This window comes from Gouania willdenowi, unplaced genomic scaffold, assembly GCF_900634775.1.
Source record: "Gouania willdenowi unplaced genomic scaffold, fGouWil2.1 scaffold_269_arrow_ctg1, whole genome shotgun sequence".
Taxonomy (NCBI): domain Eukaryota; kingdom Metazoa; phylum Chordata; class Actinopteri; order Blenniiformes; family Gobiesocidae; genus Gouania; species Gouania willdenowi.
Genome location: NW_021145026.1, coordinates 1,106,854 through 1,123,666, shown reverse-complemented (window position 1 = coordinate 1,123,666; position 16,813 = coordinate 1,106,854). Strand labels below are relative to the sequence as shown.

Below are 16,813 nucleotides of genomic sequence, written 5' to 3'. Positions count from 1 at the left end.
ACATCCATTCTGTATTGATAAACTTCATTTTCAGAGTCTGGAGAAGGAGAAGAGATTCACTGTCCACTCAGAACACTTTGGATTACAATATGCTCAAAGATGATTATGGACTTTTGACCAAATAACACAAAATAAAAATACATACTGCAGCTTTAAGCTAAGGGATGAGTACTGCTGAATTTTCACCTGCCAACTTTCTAGGTGTTTAGAACCGTGATCGTTTTAACTCAACCATATTTTTACACATTTTTGCAGCTTCATAGGCCAGTTAGCTCAGCTGGTCAGAGCGTGGTGCTAATAACGCCAAGGTCATGGGTTCAAACCCCATACTGACCAGATATTAATCAAGGACCATAAACCTGCTTTCATGTGTTGTAAATGTTAGTGTATGAGTCAGAAAGGACAAGGTATGAATATGTATACAATAAACACAGATAAAGAATATCTAAACTGTTAATTATTCCAAAACTTGGAAGAAAATTCACAAATATCCAAAAATCTAGAATGACTGTCAGTAAAGAAGCTTCTTTTTGACATCTTAATAAATCAGCAAGTAGGACAAATACCAATTTATTGATGAATAATCCCAGAACAATTTAGGTTAAATACTAATAATACTTACTTTGTATGTGTATGCCTTGTGTATTCAGGTGTCCAACCATCATTTTGTATCCACAGTTGTGATGGAGCTGCAGAATGTAGGTTATACTTTCATCCAAATCATTGTCTTACAATGTAGTGAATAAATCATGGACTCTGTTTATCCAAAACAATGAGAAAGGTCACAATAGACATGAAATGAAAACTGTGTGTGAAATGATCTAACCATTGTATGTAATAAAAACTCATAGACTAATAATAATGTAGCCTATTTTTAATGATCAAACATGTACATATATTAGCACACTATAGCTACAACTGTGCTTGTTTTGACAAAGTAAGTTTTACTGAACTCTAAATGAAAACTACTGCTAACCTGGACAGATGCTAGAGATAACAAGGACAAAACAATACTAGATGACTTTATACATTAGCTGATATTAAGGACAAGGGCTGATGTGCTGTTAAAACAGAGCAGATTGTTTTAATGTAGCCTAATTGTTGTGTAGTCTACATGACATTAGAACCTGAACATATGCCATATAATATGACCAGTCTATAGCTTAATAATATAAGTATTGAAATGGAATAGCAATGCAACGTTAGCCTAGCCTAGCATTAATACACATTAACATATTTACACACAAATATAGTTCTACTGTTGCTACTTTCAAACAAGCAAGAGTTACACTATCAGTTATCACCATGGTACATCACAGGTAAATAAGTCATGTGTATGAATCATGTTCTGTTCATTATTTATCCTTTGGGTTCTCTTTAAGTTATTCTGTGTCTTCGTTTATTTGGTTTGAGTCTAGTCATGTGTTTAACTCTTGTCTGTGTTTCAGGTGTTCCTGTTTGTGGCTCCACCCCCCAGTGATGTCTGTGTGATTGGTTGGTGATTAATTAGCTCCCTCATGTTTTCACCCAGGTGTGGTCCATTCCCAATCAGGCCTCCTCCACTATTTAACTGAGTGCTTGGTCACAGTATGACTGTGGGATCATTGTTAATGTGTGTGTATGCTGTCGTCCCTCATCGTGGCCTAAAGCTGTTCTTCCTGATGGACAAGCTTTTCCTACATGTTGGTGGATTCTGAAGAGAATTCTTCTTCTTCTTCTAATCGTCAAATCATCTTCTTACAGAACATTCTAAGAACTGTTTATAATCTATTAGAAAAACCTTTTTACTGTGTTTTTCTTTCTAAAAGATGTTTGTGTTCTTTGTGGTTATCATGACCTCTGACCTTTGTGATAATCTAAGACTAAAATCACTCTCTCTTCCTGTAAATGCCTTTTATTTCTTAAAACTTACAGTTGAATGAACTATTCCTCCTGTACAAAGCAAACACAAAAAATAATAATTAATACAAGAAACAATATTAATATAAACTAAAGATTTGATGTAGATAACGTCCCTTCAGAGAAAAAATCATTTCCTACATTATAGTAACAATCAATTTTCAGCATCCTGTTATCAGACCAATGCTGCTGTTAATACATTCATTGTCTCATCTTTATGATTTTGATTAAATACACACAATAAAACTTGTTACACACTTTCAAAATTGTCACACAAAGTAAAGAAATTTTCTTGATATTTTCTTTTAAATTACCTGATATTTGTACTCATTCAGTGATGATTCAAAGGAAGAAAATCACAGTGTAAAAAAACAATGAGCACTGGAATCAATGTGTCACATTTATTTATTTAACCAGACCAGATCAACAACTTCCTGAACTGTTGGTGTCCATTTTCCAGCTGACAGCAGGTTTATGTTGGAATCCTGTGCAGCCTGATCTCTGGGTTCTTCAGTCCAACACTGGAACCAGAAGGTGTCGTCACCATCCGTGTGTCGCTGGGATCTGAAGATGATTCCTGCTCCATGTCTCCATCCACACAGAGATGTGAGTGGAGAACAGATGAAGTGCTGAAGGTCTTCCCACACTCATCACATCAGCAAACATTCTTCTCATGAACTCGTTGGTGGAGATTAAGGTTAGATTTCCACTTGTAAGATTTTCCACATGTGTCACATTTATGAGGTCTTTCTGATGAGTGGCTGATTTGGTGTTGTTTTAACTGTTGATATGTTGTAAAAACTTTGTCACACTGGTCACAGGGACACACTTCATGTCCAGTGTGAGATCTCAGGTGGTGGATGAGGTTTTGTTTGCGTTTATATGTTTTCCCACAGTGGTCACAGCGATACAACTCTGTTCTGGAGTGAGTCTTCATGTGCAGATTTAAAGTTGATCTATGTCTAAAAGTCTTGTCACACTGTTCACATCTGTGAGCTTTGATTCCACGATGAATGAGGAGATGTTGACTGAGGTTTCCAGATTGACTAAAAGTCTTTCCACATTCATCACACATGTGAGGTTTCTCTCCACCGTGAACAAGCTGATGGCGTTTCAGGTGCTGTTTCTGAGCAAAAGCTTTTCCACACTCATCACAGATGAAGAGTTTTTCTCCAGCATGGATTCTTTGATGTACAGTGAGGTTTGATCTACAGCTAAAGGCCTTCCCACACTGGTCACATGTATGTTTAGCTTTAACTCCAGCTTGGCTCTGCTGTTGAACTCTTTGCTCTGAAGTTTTTCTCTTAGATTTGTTTCTTTGTTGTGGCTGAGCTTCATGGTCCTGAGAACGTTGAGGTGTCACTTTGTTCTGGCTTCCAGAGTCCTGTAGAACAGTTAGAGATTAAACACAGAGAAGGAACCAAACAAACATTTGTTTCTAAATGTGTTCCTAGAAAGAACAGTGGCTGTTAAAGATGGATCAGACATAGCATTAGGCTTCAGTAGGAGATCAACTTCAATAGAACATCCACATGGACGTCAGGAACCAAACTTCAATCCATTAATTTCTCACCATGTTTGCTGTCACGGCTGAGTGGTTCCACAATCCTCCATTCACCATCAGCATAGAATCAGCTCCACCTGAAGGATAGAAGAGACAGAATGAACATGAAGGATCTAGAAATATTCATCCATCCTTTGCAGTGTCATCATTTTGAAATTGACTAAAATGATCAGTTTGTTCAGAGATCACATGATGTGGAGGAAAATATTTAGATTTTATGGCTGAATAATTTAAATTCCCATTGATTTGTAAATGAAGGTCTTCAGAGGAAACAGTTTGACTTTGAGGTTTGACTTTGTTCTTACAGGATTAATGAACAACTTGTAATGAGCTCATGATTGGCTAATTATGGTCCTATAATATCTGTGTTAATAGAATCATAGACAGAATGACAGAATCTACCAATAAAAATAAAATCCACTGTTAAATGCAGAAAGTGAGATAATGTGAATGAAACGCTGTCATCGTGAGGTAAAGGGAAATGTTAAAGGGGACCGTTCATTTGGTGCACCCCAGCACCCCTCCTGGTCCTGAGCTAAACAACATGTTGAAGCGTCCACCTGAAACACGTCTAAACTACCAAAATACTGAGCAGACCAGTTCCCACGTAACGTTTATGTGTCTGTGAAGCTACGGCCATTTCTGGTGAAGAGCTGCAGTTGTTCTGTTGTTGTGGACGAGACCAACGATGACAGGGATTGTAGAGTCTGAAACATCATAGGTTCATGATAACTTGATAGCTTCTAATACTGTACAATATTCTGCCCTCTAGTGGTGAAATAACTGATGCATTTGTTTAATCATTATAGTCTGGAATGATGTCATCAGGATAATTTAAATTAGTTTAATTTAAATGAAGTTGATCAAACTTAATCAATAAACCTGATCAGATTCAGTAAACTATTGATCCCTGAGGGGAAATATGTTGATATTAATGCTGCTCTCATACATCTTTATATGACATATATAATAAAAAAAAGTTTTTTGTTTAAATGTATTTGTAATATATTTCTAGAATATTTCTAAATAAATGAAATTTAAAAAAAAAAAAATGAATCATTTGTGTGAATAAAACAGAAAACAAAATATCCCTGAACTTATTGATTAAAGTCAGGTCATGTTCTCCACCACAGATCCTGGATCAGTACCAGTAGTGGGCGGTTAAGGAAGAATTGTTGGTAGAATCGTGCACTTTGGGTTAAAAGCATGAAACTTGGCACATAGATGGAATGAACACTACTGATTATTTTAGGATGTGGATCCACCTCAGCAATCTCCCCTAGTGGTCGTTATGGCCATTTTTCTCAAAATGGCCGTTAATTTATTGAAATACATATTGAAATCTGTAGCTGAGCTCATGCTGCTTTATAAACACGTGTCTGTTTACATGTCAATCATGTGAGAGAGCTTCCTGGAGGCGTGGCTTCTCCAGCTCAGTGCCGAGTCAAATTCGTCATCAAAGTGGGAACGCGTCATCAAAATGTAGTGAGGTGTTTGGGCTCACCCTGTAGTAAGAAAGGAGCAAATCACCCTCTAACTAACGATTGAGGGAATTAATTAAAAACTATATTTAGGACATGTGTATGAAGCCCTAATAACACTTTATCATGTTTAAAGAACAGAAAAGTTAATTTAGCGTAACATGTGCCCTTTAAATAAACATTGTTATTGTCACACTGACTCAGCATCTGATTTTGGGTCACACACACACACACACACACACACACTCTGTATAAAATGATCCAATTCAGACTAAATGTTAAAATGAACAGATTTAAAATGAGCTTTTATGACAAAGTCGTTCCAAAGATCTTTACATTATCATCTCATTCACACAAGATTATTACTAAATATGTAAATAAGTTTAGAATCAAACAAGCAGTATTTACTCAAAGGATTCTGGAAAATCTCAAAATGAGTCATTAAAGTTAACATTATTATTATTAAAAACTCACTTTGGTCCCAAACGTTGCTCACTGATGACATCTGCTGGTCAACGTTAATCAATATTATTAAAGCTACTTTAGTCGTTTCTGACGGTGCACAGGGAGATTCTGTAGAATGGTGGAGATTCTGCAGCTTTTATCTTAGCCTGAGTTACTATGACAACCTGTCAACATTGAGCTTCCATTTTAGCCTGAGTTGCCATGACAACCTGTCAACATTGAGCCATTCAAAGCTGCCTTTAGTGATTAAATGTTTCACTAAGATCTATAATAAAGGGTGGTAAACCAGTTGCGTCCCTAAATGGTGATGCAGTTTCACTAAGATTGTAGCAATGATTAGCACACGTGCAGAAGTGGTGGAGACCGCCCTATTTAAATGAGCGTTTTGCTTTTTCAATGTGGAGACGTGAGTGCACAGAAGCACACAATGACATTTGAAGAAGTTAAATTGGAAGCAGATGGACTTCTCTGTCTGCTGCACAAACATTTATTAATGTAGAAAACTAAATAAACAAATTCTTTTTTTTTTTTTTTTTAAATAAACAATTTTAAAATTTAATGATATTTTTTCCCCCTTATTTAATGTGGCTGCTCTCTCCCTCAAACACACTTTACTCTGCTTTTTCTCATTCAGTGGCTGTTAAATATTGACTATTGTTTTATTTAATTTATTTTCTTACACTAGAAAGCTTAACTTTTACATCTCCGCTGTGTTTTGTGTCAACATTCAGTGCAGCCATGATCTCTGTGTGTGAGTTTACACCATTGATGCGTCGTCCCAAACATATATGACGCCAGTCCAGAATTGATGGTAATGCATCAGAAATCTAGCCTTCAAACCACCAAATCTTTGGACAAAGAAGATCTCATAACCAATAATGGAGTTTGCACCAGCAGAGGGAGCAACGCAAGTACCAAGGAGAAACACAGGTTTGTCCGTCATCTTTAAAGGTCCCATGTCATGTTATTTTTCACACATCTCCATTTGTTCTAAGAACCCCAAAAACATAGTATTAGAGGTTTATCTTCCCAAACTCATCTGTTTTCCAGAGTTTTAGCCTCTGAGAAGTCACTTTCTGAGCAACTCTACACAAACAGGTTGATTTGTGGCCTGCTTATGCATATTCATGAGTGGGCGTGTCTATAGACGGGACACTGACTTCCTCCTCCCCACACTTTAGGCATGTGTATGAAGCCCTAATAGCACTTTATCATGTTTAAAGCACAGAGAAGTTAATTTAGCGTAACATGGGCCCTTTAAATAAACAATGTTATTGTCACACTGACTCAGCATCTGATTTTGGGACACACACACACAAACACACACACACACACAAATCCATGCACGCAAGCACGCAGGGCCGGAGTGGGACTCACTTTCAGCCCTGGAGCTTCATACCTCAGACCCAGAGGCGTTGTAACGGGGTAGGCAACACAGGCAAATGCCTAGGGCCCCGAGCTGAAGGGGGCCCCCGAGGGACGGCAGATATAAGCAATACAACTTGAAACCCCCCGGACACATTACGGTTATACGTCAGGCACCTCCCTAATGGGGCACCAATACGACCGGTGTCACGTCTGAGTTCACATGGATCTGAGTTCACATGGATCTGAGTTTGATTATGAGCATGTGCACTACCAGAAAATGAATTCATGCTACTTCTGCTTAGCTTTTTTCTACTTCCGCCGTACTGAGGTAAAAAATTAAATTTCAAAGCTAAGGTTCAAAGCTAATGTTATTTGATGAGTGCTGAATGGCTTCTTTTCTTGTACAAAAATTTACAAATGCTCAATATACGAGGCAGGAGAAAAATGTTTTATAATGTATTCTATGCAGTTTTTATTATTACATGTATTGAGTTTGTATTAAAAATGTTTTATCATTTATTCTATGCAGTTTTTATTATTACATTTATTAAGTTTATAATAAAATTCCATACAAAAAGAAATAATTTATTTTCCAAAGAAACATGATTATAATAAACATTGCAGTAAATAACAGTTAACCTAATGTAACTTTATTTTTTAAATCAGTATAATCCAGCACAGGTACATGTCAGTACGTACTGACATTTTAAGAGGATCTCAGTACGATGTGAACTCAGACCGTGACATCGGTCCCTGCATCAACGTGCTGATGTTATCAAACACACACTGATAAAGTGAGGCAGACTTACCCACAGGGCTCATGAAAAGAAGAAAAAACAAGAACAAGATGAAAATAAAAACATGATAGTGGTAAGTGAGAATGTGTAAACTATGTGTTACATTATATAAAAATAGTTTGTCCCAGTTAGTCCCACTCACTTTGTCCCAAACTCCCAGTCATCCACCAGCACCAGAAAAGTTAACTGTATATTTAAGTCTGTGTAAAGTGAATTCTGCCATTTTCTTCTAAACTCATTCACAAAGTGTGTTTATATGTATTTATTAATCATTCATATTCAACAGTGTGGTTCTGTGGTATGACAAACTTAGAGCACATTCTTACTTTACACCAATTTTAACAGTTTTATTTTAAGAAGTATTCCAGCTTTGCTTACATCATAAGTCTTGTTGCCAATGGCTGTGTACATACTGTACATTTATAGCCACACAATAAGTTAGTCCTTTGCTGATAATGATATTTTCTACTAGAATAAAGTATTTGTTGTCAAATGGTAAAACTGATACCAGCATCAATCCTACTCCTGCTGTCAGTTTAGTCTAGACTGTGTGACTAATTAGGGGGCCAAGCCCGCGGGGCCAGGGAACCACGTATGTAAGCATCCACGGTTCCTAGGACCAGCGGTGCTAGGAGCCCTATTGTAATCGTAAGGATTATTGTTACCTTTTATTTTTCCCCCGGTAAAAGTAGTGCTGCAGGCTAAACCGTGCAAGGTAGTGCGATGCCCCTTGGGGGTTGGGTCCAGAACACCCCGTGTACCTTGGACGCAAAAATTCACATATGTTCGCCAGCAGGTGGCGCTATAACAAAGGTCAACACGATTTGGATGATAACTCCCACACCGTTTGTTGCAAATTTAAAACCTTCATATCCACAGATTCCTTGAATAGCACTGAATCACCTGGGCTAGGCCACGCCCATTTCCGCCTAAACTTTTCTGGAGCAAAATCTCAAAAACTGGAAAACCTCCTTTTTCGAAATCCTTCTTGTGGTTTTGTCCAATCAGCGTGAAACTTGGCACGTAGAGTCTTCAGTTGCACGTGATATACAGTTAATAAAATGAGTTTGTTCGGGTAAATTATGCGCAAATTATTAGCGAGTAAAGTTTCCTAGCTAGCTATAAAAATGCAAACTGGCGCATATCTCGGTCAAAATAAATCCTAACAACACCAAATGTGAGATCGATAGTTGGCATGTGACTGTGAGGGTATGCGCCAAATTTGAATGATGTAGACCACTAGGGGGCGCTACAAATAATGACTATTTATATCTCTTAATTGGCACGACCAATTGTTACCAAATTTGGAGGGTATGATCTTGGGTCCCTCCTGAGGCGATGTCTCAAAGTTAATCACGATTGGTCAAAGTGGGCGTGGCTAATGACATAATAACATAAATAAACAAACATTTATTTCTGCTGAATTATTATGTTGAGGACAGTAAAATTTACAGGGTAGATATAGAAGACCACACAGACCACCCATTCCAAAAACTGCCCCACTAGGTGGTGCTATAATTGCAAAAACATTTTTGCCTTTAACTTTCACAATTTAATTCACATCTTCATAAAATTCATATCCACATGTTCCTTACATAGAGTTGCATTTTCTGACATAGGCCACGCCCACTCCCACAGCACATTGCTTTTTGTAAGTCACTACATATCACAAACTTATTTTTCCAAATTACTCCTTGGGGTTTTGTCCAATCGGCATGAAACTTGGCACGTACAGTCTTCATTTGGACCTGATCTAGAGTTTAGCAAAAAAATTTGTTCGGGCAAAATATGCGCAAAATATTAACTGTTGCATATCTTGATCAAAATAATTGCTAACACCACCAATTCTGAGACCCTTGGTTTATTAACCAATTAACCAATTATTATTATTAATTTATATCTCCTAAATGGCACAACCGATTTTTACCAAATTTGGTGAGTATGACCTTGGTTCGCTCCTGGGACCGGATCTTGAACAGCTTCTCATCCATTGTGCAGTCCCACAACACTGTTTATTCCACACAGCTCTGTGTAAAGACCTGGGCCCATAACCTGATGCAGAGTTAGACATAAAAAAACTTTATTGACTACTGCGTCACAACAGACAAACAGAAGACAGAGAGACACTTTGTGCAGGAATATCAAACCATCTATAGGTGAAATTACCACACTACAACACTTCCTACAGCTGACCATCCAAACAATCTGAACAGCTGGGGAGAAGAGCCTTTCAGACCACATGAAAAAGTTTCAGACCACATGAAAGGAAGGATATGGTTTTCAAAAACACCTGAAGGACTCCCAGGCTGTGAGTAACTTTTTATTTGTCTATCACTGAGGAGAAGTTTTCATTGGTCCACTCTGCCATAGAGCCCAGTTTTAGTGCAGAGCTGCAGCAGTGGTTGTAGGCCTGGAACTTTCTCCATCTCCACACAGGATCTCTGGAGCTCAGTCACAGTCATCTTCAAGTTCTTTGAAACCTCTCACTGAGGTCCTTCTCCCCCAACTGCTCAGTTTGGCTGGACGGCCAGTCCTGGTTGACCTGAACTTCTTTCATATCAACATTTTGGAGACTACTGAGCTCTTAGAAATTATAAATGAAGATTAATTTTTTCTAGCCTTCTTCATATCTGTCCCTTCTACAACTCTGTCTCTGAGCTCTTGGGGCAGTTCTTTTGATCTCATGGATCTCATTTTTGCTTTGATATACAGATACATATATTTATACAGGAATTCAGCTGGACTCCACAGCTGGACTGGACTGTGACGAAGGTATAGAACCATCAATTTTTTTTTACATGAAGATGTAAGACATCCTCACCTTCGGTGCCAACAACAGTGACTTTTACCCCTGCGTCCTGTGAGCAGAGTTCTGTCCTGGTTTTGGTGTTGAAGTAGGTCTGGCTAGTTTACTGGGGTCTAGAATTATATTAAAAATATAACTGAATAAGAATCTTTCTCGACAAATAATCAAAACTCTTCCGCAATATAAAAAAAAAAAAAATATTTTGGCCGCAAGGAGTTGCCGTTGTTGATCTGTGCTGCTATGGCATCAGCCGTCGCTGGACCCCGGACAAATCTGCCAGCCTGGACACCTTTGGTACTAACATTGGCAACATCTGGCAGGGGGACAGCCAATGTAAATCAGCCTCTGGCTGCAATCATTTTTTATTCATTTTTTTCTTATATTCAATGTTGCACATTGTCCCGTTAAAATAAAATCATTGAAATTGAAATCTCTTAATTGTGATAGCAAATGTTCTTTACAACAATTACGTCAATATGTAATGCTACGCAAAAAAATTAAGGCTTCAAATTGACGCTGTGATTGGTAAAGGTTATCGCGCCAAAAAATCCTAATAGTAGCACCTCTAACGTCAACCACATTTTTATGGGTGAGTAAAGCTCCAACACCAACAACTGCTGCATTTTCACTCTATTTTTTGTGTTGTCTTACAACAGCTTGTGTTTGTCAAGTTTCGTACTCTTCCTCAACATGCCAAACTTGAAAGGCCGAGAAAACGCAGATAACTCAGTTCATTTTCCTTTTCTTTTTTTAATTAATTTTTTTAATTCAGATGGAGGTTCAGTTTCAGGTTCATAACATTAACAAATTATAAAGGAAAAACACAATTACTGTATTATCAGCTTTCATTAAGGGTTCGAGACTGCGACCAAAATGGTCGCATATGCGAGTATATTTTCAATGTGTGCAAGTGAAAATTTTATCTGGTCGCATTTGTGCGAGTTTGTATAGGGTGACGTTATTTGATACGGAGTGGCTGAGCGCCTCATCACGTCCCACAGAGTGCACTTCTCTTTCTCTTTTTCTTCGCGCTGTGGGATTACCGTAAAACCATCTAAAAACAGGCACTGCAAATTGGCTGGCGGCTAGGTTGACCGAGGATTTTGAAGTGGAGGCTGGCTTGACCGCAGTGCTGCAGGTGAGGAGACGGTGCACTCTCACGCATCTTTGCTGCGGGTAATACTACGGTGAATGCACCGACTATAAACACCAATGTGCTCCTTTGGAGTGCGAGTGGTCCGTGAACGGAGCCAGGAATAACGAGTCCTACACTGAGTACGCGCTCACATTGAGGGCAGCAGTAAAAAGGAAACATGGAAAAACTTCTGTATATAACATTGTGTTTATGTCAACTGAGATGTGTAAGAACTTGAAGATGCAAGATACTGTTGTAGTTCTTGATGTCAATTTATTTTATTTTAAAGTATTTTGAAGTTATTTTTAAGGTATTTTTTGGCTCCAGGAGGACTTTAATCCAGGTGAGATGAGGTTAAATGGTTCCTTGTAGAGTAAAGGTTACAGACCCCTGACCAGGGGAAGAGGGTTAGGAGACCCCACTATCAGAGCTGGACCTTCTGAATTTAATTCATGGGGTGAAACAATGCAGATGCTAAGTTGGTTATGCTACTGTTAAGTTATTTCAAGTACAGCATTTCTGCAAAATAAAAAAACAGAATACATGTAACCTGTTGTTATGCTTTGCTGTTATTTGAAAATTATATAGAATAAATGACCTATTATTTCAGCCACTGCTTGTTTGCAGTAAAACTTAATATTGACACAAAAACATGAAAACTTTTAGCAAATATATCTCGAGTCATTGTCAATCTTTACTTCAGACAAAACTACGGTACGCCAGTTAAAGGAGACATACAGTATCATGCTTTTAAATCCTTCCTTTTTACATATAAATCATACAGTTGTGGTCTATATAAAGCGGAACTGCAATGCTTGGATCTGAATTCTTCATTATTATAGCTCCACCCCTTTTCTGATGTGCTTCTAAGAGCAACTCATTTTGGTGCGGTCTCTTTAAATGCAAATGAGACACTCCATACCCCGCCCCCTCTTCAGGTGACACTCGGTTCAACTCCACCCTGTTCGGCCATTTTTGTAGTTTGATAGAAGAGATATGATTATTTAGCGGCGCAGAAACCTAACAAGTGAGCTAACACAAGCACCGAGCTAACGCCAGCGCCGAGCTAACACTAGCGCTGAGCTAACGCTAGCGCCAAGCTAATGTCACGAAATGCATTTTAATACAGTCTTTTCAGAGACAAAAACGTCAAAATGAAATGACTAATGAAAACTTTAGACTTAAATTAAATCACGTAGGCCATATCATCAAGGATCTAAAACGAGCACACAGCGCTAACATATGAAGACGGTGCAACTGCTAATGCTAACAAAACAATGACAGGGACGTCTTATCATCACACTTTTTAGCGTTATTTACAGCTTACCGAAGTGCTCTGTTCATCGTCTCCAAAGATACAAGGAATTGAACCCTCAATCAGACAAAGTCTTTTGGCAAATCCTTCTTTATACTGGTGGAGGTTGATGAAGCAGTCATCCTTGAAGTGCTTCACACACACAAAAATGACCTTACCCACAGATGTGGGTACATTTCTATAAAAAATAAAACTCAACCAGGCACTTTGAAAAGGTTCTGATGCTGGGAGACGGTGTAATGAAGCATGTGGGTTACTACATCCAACAACCCAACATTTTGACTCATTCTCTCGTAACTTCGGCATCCTTGGACTACAAAATAAAAGCGAGAAATAAAAATGGCAGATTGCTCGAAGTGTTGGGCCTGGAGTCGATGTCCTAATTTGGTAGTTTGCTGCAAATACTGTGACGTTATTGTTCAAAAAACGTAATAGAGAATTGAAAAATCTAAACAGATTGAAAAATATGACCAAAACAGAATATAAAGATATCAACGGAGCACCTGAAGAGACTAATTTGAGCTTTTCTGTACTTCTAAACAATCTAAATATACAACAAAATGCATTTAAGGGCTAAAAAAGTGTAATTTAGTACATCCCCCACCCCCACCCCTGCTCAAAAAAAAGGAAAAAAAGATGCGACCAAATTCTGTGCTGGTGCAACCAACTGAGAAAGTTAGTCGCACCAGTGCTACCACTGGAAAAATTAGTGTAGAGCCCTGCCCAATTCATATTAACAATGAAAAATTCCCTAACACGTGCTGCTTAGAGTAAACAAAAGATCAAACAATAGCTTGGCGTCTAAAGCCACTAGTCACTCTCATAATTTTGAAATTAATAAACAAATAATGCAAACAATCAGCGCATGATGAGCTGCACACATACCGACGCTGTCGGTTGCAGTTTTGGTTTGTCACTGCTCAGCAGCCAGAGCAGACTGGCAGTAGACTGGTAGAAGGATCTCCTGCTAGGGGGACAGCAGCAGAGAGCATCAGAGGCAGGGATCAGTTTGCTTTGACTTGTAACATATGCTAACCTTGCTATTAACTTTTTATTTTTTATTTTCCTCATTTGAGATGTGGCTTGTGAGGGGGAGGGTGCAGAGCAGCAGCACCGCCTCCACACGTGTGTTACATGTAAAATCAGTCTCTTAAACCACATATGCCTCTGTGTGTGTGTGTGTGTGTGTGTGTGTGTGTGTGTGTGTGTGTGTGTGTGTGTGTGTGTGTGTGTGTGTGTGTGTGTGTGTTAATTGATGAAAAAATAAATGTTTTTTTTCACCAATTGCCATTTTGAGGAAAAATATAGAGATATGAATATTGTTGTTTTATCTTGTAAAGGATATGATTGTCTAAACTGTGTAAAATGAGGTGTAGGATTTTATTAATCTGAGTGTGTTACCTCAATAACTAATAGAAATCACTAGACTGATGAGATGCCTTGTTATGTAGCAAGTGATGCTAATGCTAATGCTACACTATAGTTCATTCATTTTCAGACCCACATATTCCTGTTTGACAGGGTCACGGGGGTCTGCCGGTGCCAATCTCTGGCTATCATTGGGCGCTGGGTGGGGGTGCACCCTGGACAGGGCGCCAGTCCATCACAGGGCAACACAGACAGACAATCACTCACTCTCATTCACTACTATGGGCAATTTAGAGACTCCATTCAATCTTATAGTCATGTGTTTGGATTGTGGGAGGAAGCCGGAGTACCCGGAAAAAACCCATGTAAACAACACTATAGTTAAAAGACTGTGTGACTATAAGAACATGTCAGATCTTTTGTTTGATGTTCATTGTACTTGGAACCAGTTTGATAAATTACTTACATACAATTTAAAAAAAAGATTTGAAAATGACCTTGTCTTAAATGATCTTTTATTCCTTTTTTCCATTTAGGGTGATGATTTTAAGTAGGTGAATTGGTTCGTTTTATTGGTAAATAACTTTAAAATAGTTTAAATGATTTTAATGAAAAAAATTGTATTTTGATGGTATTTTTACAAAAAATAAATGGTGATATGATTTTTTTCCCCATATCACCCACTGTGACTGAGGTAAAGGTAGCACTGCCTTGGGCCACAGTGTTTTAAGTGGGAGCCCCCTGCCTCTGTCATCATCAACATCTGTGATAAACACCTACAACATGAGACATGTCCCCAGATAAATGATGGACAGTTGGTTGATATGAAATATTAACAAATAAATGTATTTTGTCACATGTTCTCCACAGGGGCTGCTAAACAAGCTAGCTAACGTTAGCCAATGGGAACTTTAGCTAGCTAGCTCACTCTGTGGGTCTTTACCAGGTACTACGTGTTAAGGCTTCAGCGAGCAGGAGAACTCTGTCAGCATGGAAGATTTAGACAACACCGTACTGTCAGTGTTGGAGGGTAAGTCATGTTTTTCATTCATATTTGGTGATTATTAAGCAAAGTTAGCGTCTGTATTGGTAGCTTTGATCACATTAATGTTGCACACTGTTAGCTGGATGTTGTCTGTCCCTGTATGCAAAAAATGCCTTGCTTAAGTGCCGTGGATAACAACTACAGTGAGAGAAAATGAGTAAGTCAAGTTGTATCAGCTCCCAACTGTTAGTTTATTTTGAAAGAAATAAACCGAAAGCATTATTGTGGATAATTTAGTCTGTTCCACATACAAACTACACTCATTTATTTTCCATTTATACATTATTTACTATTATTATACATCAATGTTTGTCAGTTTTATGTTGAATTTCAACTTGTTCCTTTTTATATGGTTTATTAGGATGAAATATAAATGTCCAAAGTATAGAATAAAAAAATGAATTTTCACAAGAATAATTATTGCTGCAATGAATGCTTCTAATTTCCCAAAATGCATCTTTGTAATTGAATCAGTTATTGATATTAATCTGTTTGTGGATCTACTAATAGATATTGTTTTATGATTTGAATTAATTAATAAATTTGTCTTGGGAGCTGGAATGTGTCTCACATATAAACTTATATTTGTTTTATCAATGTCTGCAGCTGCCAGTATTGATGAGGAGGCTTTGAAAAGCCTTAGTCGTGATGACCTGAAGGATCTTTTTCCTGGAACTGAGATTGATTTCATCAGTCAAAAGATAAACACACATTGGAATAACTAATGGCATTATTACTATGAACGTTGTCTCATATTATTAATGCTCTTAATTGTCTTCTTTTTTTAAATCCTCCATAATTTTAATAGTGTGAAAATACCAGTGACCAAGAAGCCAAAACTTGTAACTTTTTTTCTTTTAATAACCTAAACTTTGGGTGGGACAGCAACAAGAAAAACCACTTACTACTGTTATTATTATTAATAATATTTCACCATAGTTGACCATCTACACCAAAATGTACAAGTGACTCCAAAATATGAGGTCCCTGAGGAAGAGGCAGGGCTCCACGCCACAACGATGGGTGTTAAAGAAGAGTTTCTTCTGCTCAAACAACACAGACAATGACACTGATGGTGACAGAAGTGGTGACACAAGCACTTCAACCATAATTATTGAGAGCAATGATGACCTCAGCGAGGACAGTTTAAATGAAGGTTTGTGCTAAAAGTGGGAACAATTCTGTCTCATGTGCCAGAGTACATTGTAATGTACACAATGTTGGATATTGACCTGTGTTTTACTGTTATTTTGCTTATGTGTTTACAAATGATTTCATTATTTTCACCAGGAAAAGCGTCTCCACTTAAATCAGCTGACACAGTCATATTCCACATGATCAATATCAAACACATTTTTATAATTTCCTAACAATAAGTAAAAAATTGAGATGATCAAATGAAATAGGTAATTGACCATTCCTAAAAACAATCTGAAAGTCCAATAAGAAAACACAGCTCCACTCAAACTGTTATTGTTTTTTAGACTTTAGGTGAAGTGAAGTTTGACCTCTGATAGGTGTACCTTACACTCTTTATGATTACTGTTTTCTGGTTTTGTCAAACCTAGTG

At 37.8% G+C, this 16,813-nt stretch overlaps 1 non-coding gene across 1 annotated transcript; it reads left to right on the top strand.

The window, feature by feature from the left end:
* The first annotated feature begins 262 nt into the window (after positions 1 to 262).
* On the top strand, positions 263 to 336 carry trnai-aau (transfer RNA isoleucine (anticodon AAU)). Its single transcript has one exon. It is a non-coding gene; the product is annotated as a tRNA-Ile (tRNA).
* Positions 337 to 16,813: the final 16,477 nt, after the last annotated feature.